Source organism: Stegodyphus dumicola, chromosome X2 (assembly GCF_044657685.1).
Source record: "Stegodyphus dumicola isolate Sdum_Otavi_A_Nest chromosome X2, ASM4465768v1".
In the NCBI taxonomy this organism is placed as follows: domain Eukaryota; kingdom Metazoa; phylum Arthropoda; class Arachnida; order Araneae; family Eresidae; genus Stegodyphus; species Stegodyphus dumicola.
Genome location: NC_140781.1, coordinates 46,708,151 through 46,717,860, shown reverse-complemented (window position 1 = coordinate 46,717,860; position 9,710 = coordinate 46,708,151).

The following is a 9,710-nucleotide window of genomic DNA, read 5'->3' as shown; positions in this document are numbered from 1 at the left end:
AGACTGGTAACAACAACAACAGATTATGGAAAAAAATGTTCGTCTTTTATTATCACTCGGTAATTATATAGGTTTCACGAAGTTGGTAATTTCGTGGAATGTTTGATTCTCTGTAGGTTCCATGGGTGCTTTTGTGATTAACCTCATGTGTAGGGTAAATTCAAGCCATTTCCTTTAGAATAACCTTATCGGCAATTAAGCCTTCGTATACGTATATGTTACCTTCAATTATTCTTCTAATCAACATTATGTGCATCTTAATGCTCTCATACATATCCTAACATCTGCATGAAATCTAACAAATTTTAAAGCCTACAACATGTTCAAGTAAAACCGCTACGGTTAAGTATCCAGTCTACATCTTTTGTACTGAATCCGTTTTTGTTTGGAGTTTAATAGCAGCGATTTTTAATGTTCATTTCTCCTCCTTTTTTAAATATTCAAGTTAGAAAATTCAACTATCAGTAAAAAATAAAAATTGTAAAGACTATTAGAGTTTTTGCAGCGATAATAGTTGGTAACGACTTGTAATGTCCATTTTTCGTTCTTTTTTTAATATTCAAGTTAGAAAATTCAATGATCAGTTAAACTGTAAAGACTATTAGGGTTTTCGAAGCAGAAAATGTAACAAACGAGCAAATGTTCTCTGCGGAATTCAAAGTCCGGACTTTCCGATGGAAGTGCTATTCAATTACATTACGAAAGTAGGAAGTAAGGAAGGGTAAAATACCTTATACAATAGTCATTATTACAAATGGTGTAAACGGTTTTTAAATTGAGAGGTCTAAATCTCCCGCTTTAAAATCGAAATTGGTTAAAGGCAAAGTAGAGCTATATGTTTTACAAATAGATGCTGAACCAATGTGAACAATGAACAGAGTTAAACTTGCTCTTTTAAAATGTCATTACAAGCCTAAAAAATCATCTGTTTAATTAAATCTCAATCTGCTGCCTAGTGACGGGGTATTTTTATTCTTGATCAATTTCGCAGATCTCATTTTAAATCTCATTAGTTGATTTTAGAATTTTTTATTAAAAATCTCTAAAATTTAAATGTTTACTGACTATACCTATTTAAATATTGAATCTACATGCTAATGTTAATTAGTCTTTTCATATTTAAAATTAACTAAAACAATAACAGTTTTATATATGTTTTAATTTATGCTGACAATGTCTTCGGATTATCTTTGTTAAAATACGCTTCCTACAAGTTAGGAAGTAGAAGCGAAAACAAGTTTTGCTTGAATTGAAATCGAAAGCTAAATTCATTATTCGTACGTTACAGTTTATTTTAATGCTGAACATTTTGCTTAAAAACAATGTTAATTTAATCAATAAATTAGATATATTTATTTTGCTTAGATTTGTTGACTTTGCGATTTATATTGTTTTATTTGTCATTCTACACATTTTTAAAATTTTTGATTTAATTTTTTTTTTCCTAATAATAACTCGAGCTTATTTTTGAGCGGAAAAAACGATTCGCAATATTAAACATTTGGAAATTCATTAAATACTTTTTTTTTTAAATTTCTGAGGTAGTAAAAGATATCTTTACTTTCCATTCAGATAATAAATATAAGTTTTGAAGGATATTTTCCACCAAAAATGTTTTTATATGAATCATTTATTTGACAAGCAACGGAGAATTTTATATTTTAACCTAATCTTTTCTGCAAGTAAAACAAATTTTTGTCCTTGTATAACATCTGGATGAATTGCTGCAAGATCTAGAAATTTTAATCGGAGCCATACAGCATAAAAAAACATAGAAAAGCTCTTGCACTTTTATCCCACATTTTTAGAATATCTGCTGGTGTGAAGGGAATTTCTGTTTTCATTCTAGTACGGACTAAGGAAATGATCCCCGCCAATCGGCTTCAAGTAATGTAGAAGCGACGGATTTTCTCTCGCTCTGACCAAGAGGATTTGGAGCGGTCAGTGGCGATTGTCACCTCCAGCCGAGCTCTAATACCTTTCGATGTTGCTGTCATAGAACTGATTGCATGGTTCACCGAGTACAATGTAACGTCGCTTGACCCTATTTGTGGCGAGCTTTTGTCAGGGACTGTCAACAGCTAGGCGTCTCCAACAGATGCTTTTGTTGACCAGTATCCACGTGCTGGGAAGAAGGTGAGGAAGAAGATTGCCAGCCGGACAATGGAGACTCCGGAAACTGATTTGTTGCCGAAAGAAAGGGATGACCGTGAGATGACTACCTATTGAATGCGAGTTAGCTCAACATTTCTTTTCCCGAACAAGTCAGATCTTTTATTTCTTCTCTTTATTGTGCTCTGTTCTAATCTTCGAAGACCACGCAGGGGATTAAAAGCAAACTTAATGCGTTTTCAGACACAAACTGCTGAAGTCTGTTTCCCACTCTGATACTAGGCGATGTAGCATTTTGATTTGAAAGGGGGGGGGGGGTACTAGGTTTCAAATTACATTCTTAAGTTTCCTATCTAGCATTACTGAAAAATAGAATTAAAACCAGAGAAGGTCCAGTATTATATTGTCAATACATTTCTGCGCTAACAATGTGGGTGAACAAAAGTAGAAAAGACGGGAAACTTGGTCAATAACATATGCATGTGCATGTAAACGTTAAAAGATATTCTTTAGAATATTGGAAAATATGGCAGTATTTTTATAAGGCCACGCGATAATCCAACAACTCTCAGTGAAATGGTTGGTGAAGCCCACGGGAATATAAATCTATAAAATATATAAAATAAAATCGAAAGCATAGCAAATCGTTCAGAAATGTTTTACATATAGTATCATATAACGTCCTTAACAAACATTTATTTATTATATTGATTTATGCAAATAATAGGTTGAGATGGCTAAAGTGATAAGAGACAGGTAGTGATAATAGAATACTATAGAATTACTTTGAAACCTAATAAGTGAGTAGCGAAATATGCCGGTAGGAAGGCAAAGAATTACTGCATTAGCACGAATATTAAGACGATTTCCCCGTTAAAAGCCTTCCTGAAAATCGTAGCCGTCTTCCATGCACAGTTTAGTTTTTAAAATGTCTATTAAGATGACATAAGAAAAAAGATATTGCTTTATTAGCTTTATTTCAAAGCACGGTACTAAGGCCATTTGATTACTTTCCTTATGTGTTGTGGACTTGGAAGCGAACTTTGTAAAACACCTTCAGATATGCACCTTATGCATGAAACCGTCGTATATTCGACCCAATACTATACACGTGGATTATGATATTGCTAAGTAAATAATTAATAACAATTATGACCATCATCTTATTTTAAATGCATGAATAATTTCTAGAAGATGTTAGATAACCGAAGTAATTAAGACACAATAACACGCCGAATAAATACTAATTCAGAAGTCAAACAACAAAAATCAGCGTTATATTTACAAAATTTTCACAGGACTAGTTTCGATGGTTTTACCGAACCATCATCTTCAGCTGCAACTTTATAGCTAATTGATGGAAAGAAGGGAATGACAACAGAATTTTTATAATCTCCTAAAATAAGAGTGTGGCTTTTAGTGTGTTGAGATGAGAATTTTTTAACTGCTTGATTAATAATGTTGGGTGAGAAGCCCCTGTCAATAGCTATTGCTTTTAAATAATTTAGTTCTTCATCAAGGGCTAGTTTGGAGGAGCAAACTTGAAGAGCACGGAAAACATAGGAATAAAATGAAGCTAACTTTTGTTTAGTCGGATGACATGATTTAAAGTGTGGTGGAAGGCAAACCGATGAAGGTTTACGGTAAACTGTAGTACTGAAGTTGGATGTGTTACGTGTGACCAGAATGTCGAGAAACGGAAGAGAATTGCAAGTCTCAGGTTCAAAAGTGAACTGAATAGCAGGATCAATAGAATTCATTGTTGAAAGAACTTTATTTAAATCATCTTTATTACCTTCAAACAGGGTAAAAGTATCGTCTACGTAGCGGAACCATGCCGGGAAGTTTAAAGTTTCAAACAATTTTGATTCATAATAATGCATGTAGATATCAGCCAGGATGGGACTGAGGGGGCTTCCCATGGCTAATCCCTCAGTTTGCTTGTAATATTTATTTTGGAAAACAAAATGTGTTTGTTTCAAACAGAGTTGAGTGAGAGAAATTAGCTCATCAATTTCGATGCAAGAGAAATGAAATTCGCGAAGTCTGGTTTCTAGACATCTTAATGCACCCTCCACTGGGACATTGGTGAATAATGATTTTACATCAAAAGAAACCATGAGTAAATTACTAGGAGAAATGTTTTTAACCTTTTTTACAAACTCTATTGAATTTTTTATGGTGTAAATGTTATTGTCTAATAGAGTGGAAAATCTAGAAACTAAATATTTAGCTAATGGATACGATGCAGTACCTAAATTTGATACAATAGGGCGGAAAGGAATACCAATTTTATGAATTTTGGGAAGAGCATATAATCTGGCACAATTCGCAACAGATGGGATAAGCGAATGTTTTAAGTTGCTTGAAATGATTTGCGAAGATTTGATCGCAGTTTTTATTTTGGATAAGTCCGAAGGTGAAGGATCTTTAGGGATCGGATTATATGGTCCTTCGTTTAAGAGTTTAGTGACACCATCGATGTAAGTGTTCTTATCCATGACGACTATCTGGCCACCTTTGTCGGCCTTTGAAATGACAATATCCGGGTTAGAATGAATCTCGCGCATTGTAGCTCTTTCTCTCGCAGTTAGATTTGGTTTCAAAGGTTTATTATTGAATTTCACATTATGAGCGATAAGATGCCTAATCATTTCTTTCTGTGAATCTGAAACTTTACTGAACTTGAAAGCTTTTTCGATAGGAGCCAAAATCTTTGGAATCGAGGGTTTACAGGTTTGTGAGAAGTTAAAATTATATTTTAGAATTCTCTCTTGTTCTTCTGAAAGACTAACATTAGAAATATTAACTATTGGCTTGATGTTTACAATGGGAAGATTTTTTGAACTACTTGAACTGGAAGACTGTAAAAGAAGTTTTTCGAATTTAACTGCAAGGGTATTTTTATGACGGTTAACTGCATTCTCCGTTCTAGACCAAGACTTTTGTTCAAGGGCAGTGAATTTTGGATATGATTTAGCGAGTTCCAGATGAAGCTTATAGAGTTCAAGTTCAATTTTGGACAATTGTTGACGTGTATCCCATATCACGGACCGAAGTAAGGCAAGCTTGCAATTTAACAGAATTCTTGAAACGCGACTCGAAGGTTTTTGATTAAAACATTCGCTTATCCCATCTGTTGCGAATTGTGCCAGATTATATGCTCTTCCCAAAATTCATAAAATTGGTATTCCTTTCCGCCCTATTGTATCAAATTTAGGTACTGCATCGTATCCATTAGCTAAATATTTAGTTTCTAGATTTTCCACTCTATTAGACAATAACATTTACACCATAAAAAATTCAATAGAGTTTGTAAAAAAGGTTAAAAACATTTCTCCTAGTAATTTACTCATGGTTTCTTTTGATGTAAAATCATTATTCACCAATGTCCCAGTGGAGGGTGCATTAAGATGTCTAGAAACCAGACTTCGCGAATTTCATTTCTCTTGCATCGAAATTGATGAGCTAATTTCTCTCACTCAACTCTGTTTGAAACAAACACATTTTGTTTTCCAAAATAAATATTACAAGCAAACTGAGGGATTAGCCATGGGAAGCCCCCTCAGTCCCATCCTGGCTGATATCTACATGCATTATTATGAATCAAAATTGTTTGAAACTTTAAACTTCCCGGCATGGTTCCGCTACGTAGACGATACTTTTACCCTGTTTGAAGGTAATAAAAATGATTTAAATAAAGTTCTTTCAACAATGAATTCTATTGATCCTGCTATTCAGTTCACTTTTGAACTTGAGACTTGCAATTCTCTTCCGTTTCTCGACATTCTGGTCACACGTAACACATCCAACTTCAGTACTACAGTTTACCGTAAACCTTCATCGGTTTGCCTTCCACCACACTTTAAATCATGTCATCCGACTAAACAAAAGTTAGCTTCATTTTATTCCTATGTTTTCCGTGCTCTTCAAGTTTGCTCCTCCAAACTAGCCCTTGATGAAGAACTAAATTATTTAAAAGCAATAGCTATTGACAGGGGCTTCTCACCCAACATTATTAATCAAGCAGTTAAAAAATTCTCATCTCAACACACTAAAAGCCACACTCTTATTTTAGGAGATTATAAAAATTCTGTTGTCATTTCCATCAATTAGCTATAAAGTTGGACATATTTTGCAGAAATTTAACTTTCGGGTTGTTTACTCTCCCATCAATAAAATTCCAACTTCTATACTCAAGGACCCCATTCCGGATATGAATTCCTGGGGTATTTATAGGATTCCTTGCCAGTGTGGTTTAATTTACATTGGCCAATCTAAGAGAGCCTTAAAATTTCGCGTCAAAGAACATGAGGCATATGTTAGAAAAAAGGAAACACAGAAGTCTTCTGTTGCTCAACATTGTTGGTCCGAAAATCACACTTTCAATTTTTCTGCTGCCAAAATTATTCAAAAAACATCTTCCATTGGAGAACTGGATTTTCTAGAGGTATTTCACATTCATAAAAATCTTTCTGTTCTAGTTAAAAATCCTAATTCCAATCCAAATTTGCCTTCGGCTTTTAGGGATATTATGTTTTAGTTCTGGTTTCGCCAACAAATGGCGCCACTTGCTTATTCTTGTCCAGGCTTTCTTATCTTATCTAAACATTATTTCCTATCTTGTTCATTTGCGGTTTTGCAGCTGAAGATGATGGTTCAGTAAAACCATCTAAACTCGTCCTGTGAAAATTTTGTAAATATAACGCTGATTTTTGTTGTTTGACTTCTGAATTAGTAACCGAAGTAAGGTCTAGACTATGAGTTCATGTCGTTAGACGCTGCAAGTTACAGTAGTATTTAAAGAGTCCAAATTATATTTTCAACTGCGCAATAAAAGTCACTTTAAAAGTAGTAAAACAGCTTTTGAATAGAAGCTGCGCTGAAAGTAAACTGAAAAGGATTAATTAGGTTTGGCTATAAGATATTTCTCCCGCTTTCTTAGCATGCCTTCGTGGTGTAATGGTCAGGACGCTCGGCGCGTATTCGAGAGTTTCGAGTCCCGGTGAGAGCATTGCTCATTTTTCAGGTACTCCTGCTTAAAAAATACCTAGTGTCTCTACATGGTTTGTTTGATTCTGGCAAATCACTCTAGGGCTATCTACGTAAGGAACGCCTTCATGGAGGGCTTTCTATGGGAAACTGACTTGTATCGGTGTTACGCAAACAAAAAGCTACGAAGATGCCCATACACTTGAACCGTTCGCCGGGATTTAAACCTGGGTCGAACTACCAGTGTTCAGTGACTTTACCGCTCAGCAGCTAGGTAGCCCATCTTTTAATAAACATAAATAAACAAATGCCATTGTTCTCGTCTTGTTTTCAAGAAAGCTTGTTCATACGATACACAGGTTGTAAACTTTTGTACTATGTGTTGAACACTATTCTTCCAGATAAAAAATTAAACATTTTTAAATTCATCTTCCTGCTCCTCCATCTCTATGATTATAACTATCAAATGGCTGTATGTGCCACGAAAACCTGCAGTTCGAGAAACGACACTTATTTTAACATGTATTATCAACTTACTATACTGGGGTTTCGAAAAGAACCACCCGATTCGAAATACGCATTATGATAAATATTGAGCATAGAAACTTAAAAGAATGATTTTATATTACATAGCTAATCATAAAGTTTTTCTCATAAGACAAATTAAAAGTGCATAATATGTCCACATTTGGATGCACAGCATGTGTCTATCGGTAGTCAAATTCGTCGCAACGTTTGCGAGTATATGTGTATCTACTGCTTCCATAGGTACAGGTAGAAGCTAGTCCAGCACCTCCGTAGTACCACAGGTAATTGAGGTATTGCTGAACCTAGCTAACTGTTAAATTTCCACCCCAATTTTGAGGTAGAACACCCCGGGGGATGATCTGAGGATCTCCCGCCCTCTTTTTTACCATCAACCCCTTGAGAGGACTTTCTGAGATCAGTGATTTCTGGTATTATTAGTGTACACAATCAAACTGAGAAAAGGCTGTCTTTGAAAAGTACAACAACTGATGCTTCCAAAAGTCTAAATGTATGAACAAATGTCCTTTCTAAGGCGGAAGGTGTAATAAGCAAGTGTTTGGAGCTCCCGTCCATCAGCATTGCGTGTAGAAAAATGAAATTGTTAGAACATTAAATTAAAAAATTTAAATAAATATATTTTAGAAATATATGGAGATGCATAAGCATTAGATATGACAAATATCCAGTTCGAGTTTTTGGATACGTATAAGAACGTCTTAGATTTTGGCCCTAAGGTGTCTGTTCTTTATTGCGTATTTCTTAAATGGTATTAGATTGTTGTTAGGCTTAATCAGAGGTTTACCGTCTGTTAGATTACAGTAAAAAATGTAATGATCAAGGTCACCCCTTTCGCCACATATGCAGAGATTCGTGGGGCACATGCCTCTGTCATGGAAGTAGGTGGGGAAAGGACCGTGCTCTGTGATATACTGATTCAGAACATGGTCATAGTGCAGTCCTCACTGTTGATGTTAGTTGCATCTTTTGCAAAAAGGTCAGCCGGGTCGTTGCCGTAGTTACCGTTGTGGGCTTTCACCCAGTTGAAGAAAAACTGGATTTCTGGGTGGGGGCTTATTATATTTTGCATATCCTGAATCAGTTGGTTCTTATTGTTTCTGTCCTTCAGAGCATATAATGCAGATTGACTATCTGAATAGATTGCCATTGTTCTGAAATTATTTGATATGGCTTTATTTACTGCAGTTTGAATTGCTGACAGCTCAGCTTGATACACAGAATTTTCTGGAGATAATTTTCCTTGCCATATAGAGGAAGATGAATAGATTATTGATGCTGCGCCCACTTTCCGATGAATTTTAGAACCGTCTGTAAATGCTCTTGGACATTTTTGACTATTGATTGCTGGCTGTTGTTATGCGTATATTCAGTTAGTAGTTTAATGTAGCTGGAAGTGTGGTACCTAAACGCAGTCTTTTGAAACGTCCCGTATTCTGCATAAAAATAACAGTTCAGTTTTCCCACAACAGAGATAAAGCTACCTTAAGAAAGCAAGCGGAACAAAATTGAAGAGAAACTTTTACAAAACTAATCTTCTGCAACTGCTCTAAAGCAGGAATTAGAGCGAAAGCATTCCACCCAAAACATTAATTTTTCTACTGTTATATCTATACATATTCAGTATAAATAATGCCATTGATTTTTCAACAAACTAAGTAAATAAACTCTTACACTTGATGATGTATATTCCTAACTATTCTTTACTCAATTTCGAGCCATTTCTAAAAAATTTACGTATAATTTTGGTGAAATAAGGGTATGTACTTTTTGCACGTTATTTTTATGAAAATTATACGAATGAACAAAAATTAAATATGCTGCCAAAGTTTTATCGTATTTTCCACACGTTATTTTTACGAAAATTGTTTGAATACAGATGTACTGAAAAAAATTACCGGCTTCATGATATTTTTCATTCGTCACTTTTACGAATTCTCAAAAGACTGAAAATAAAATTAATGAATTCAAAATATCTGGCGATTTTCTGTAATTTTACATCTGTTGTCTTTTTTCCTATGAACATGAAAAAGGAAGAGTATGTAAATTAATCTTTTTTCAAC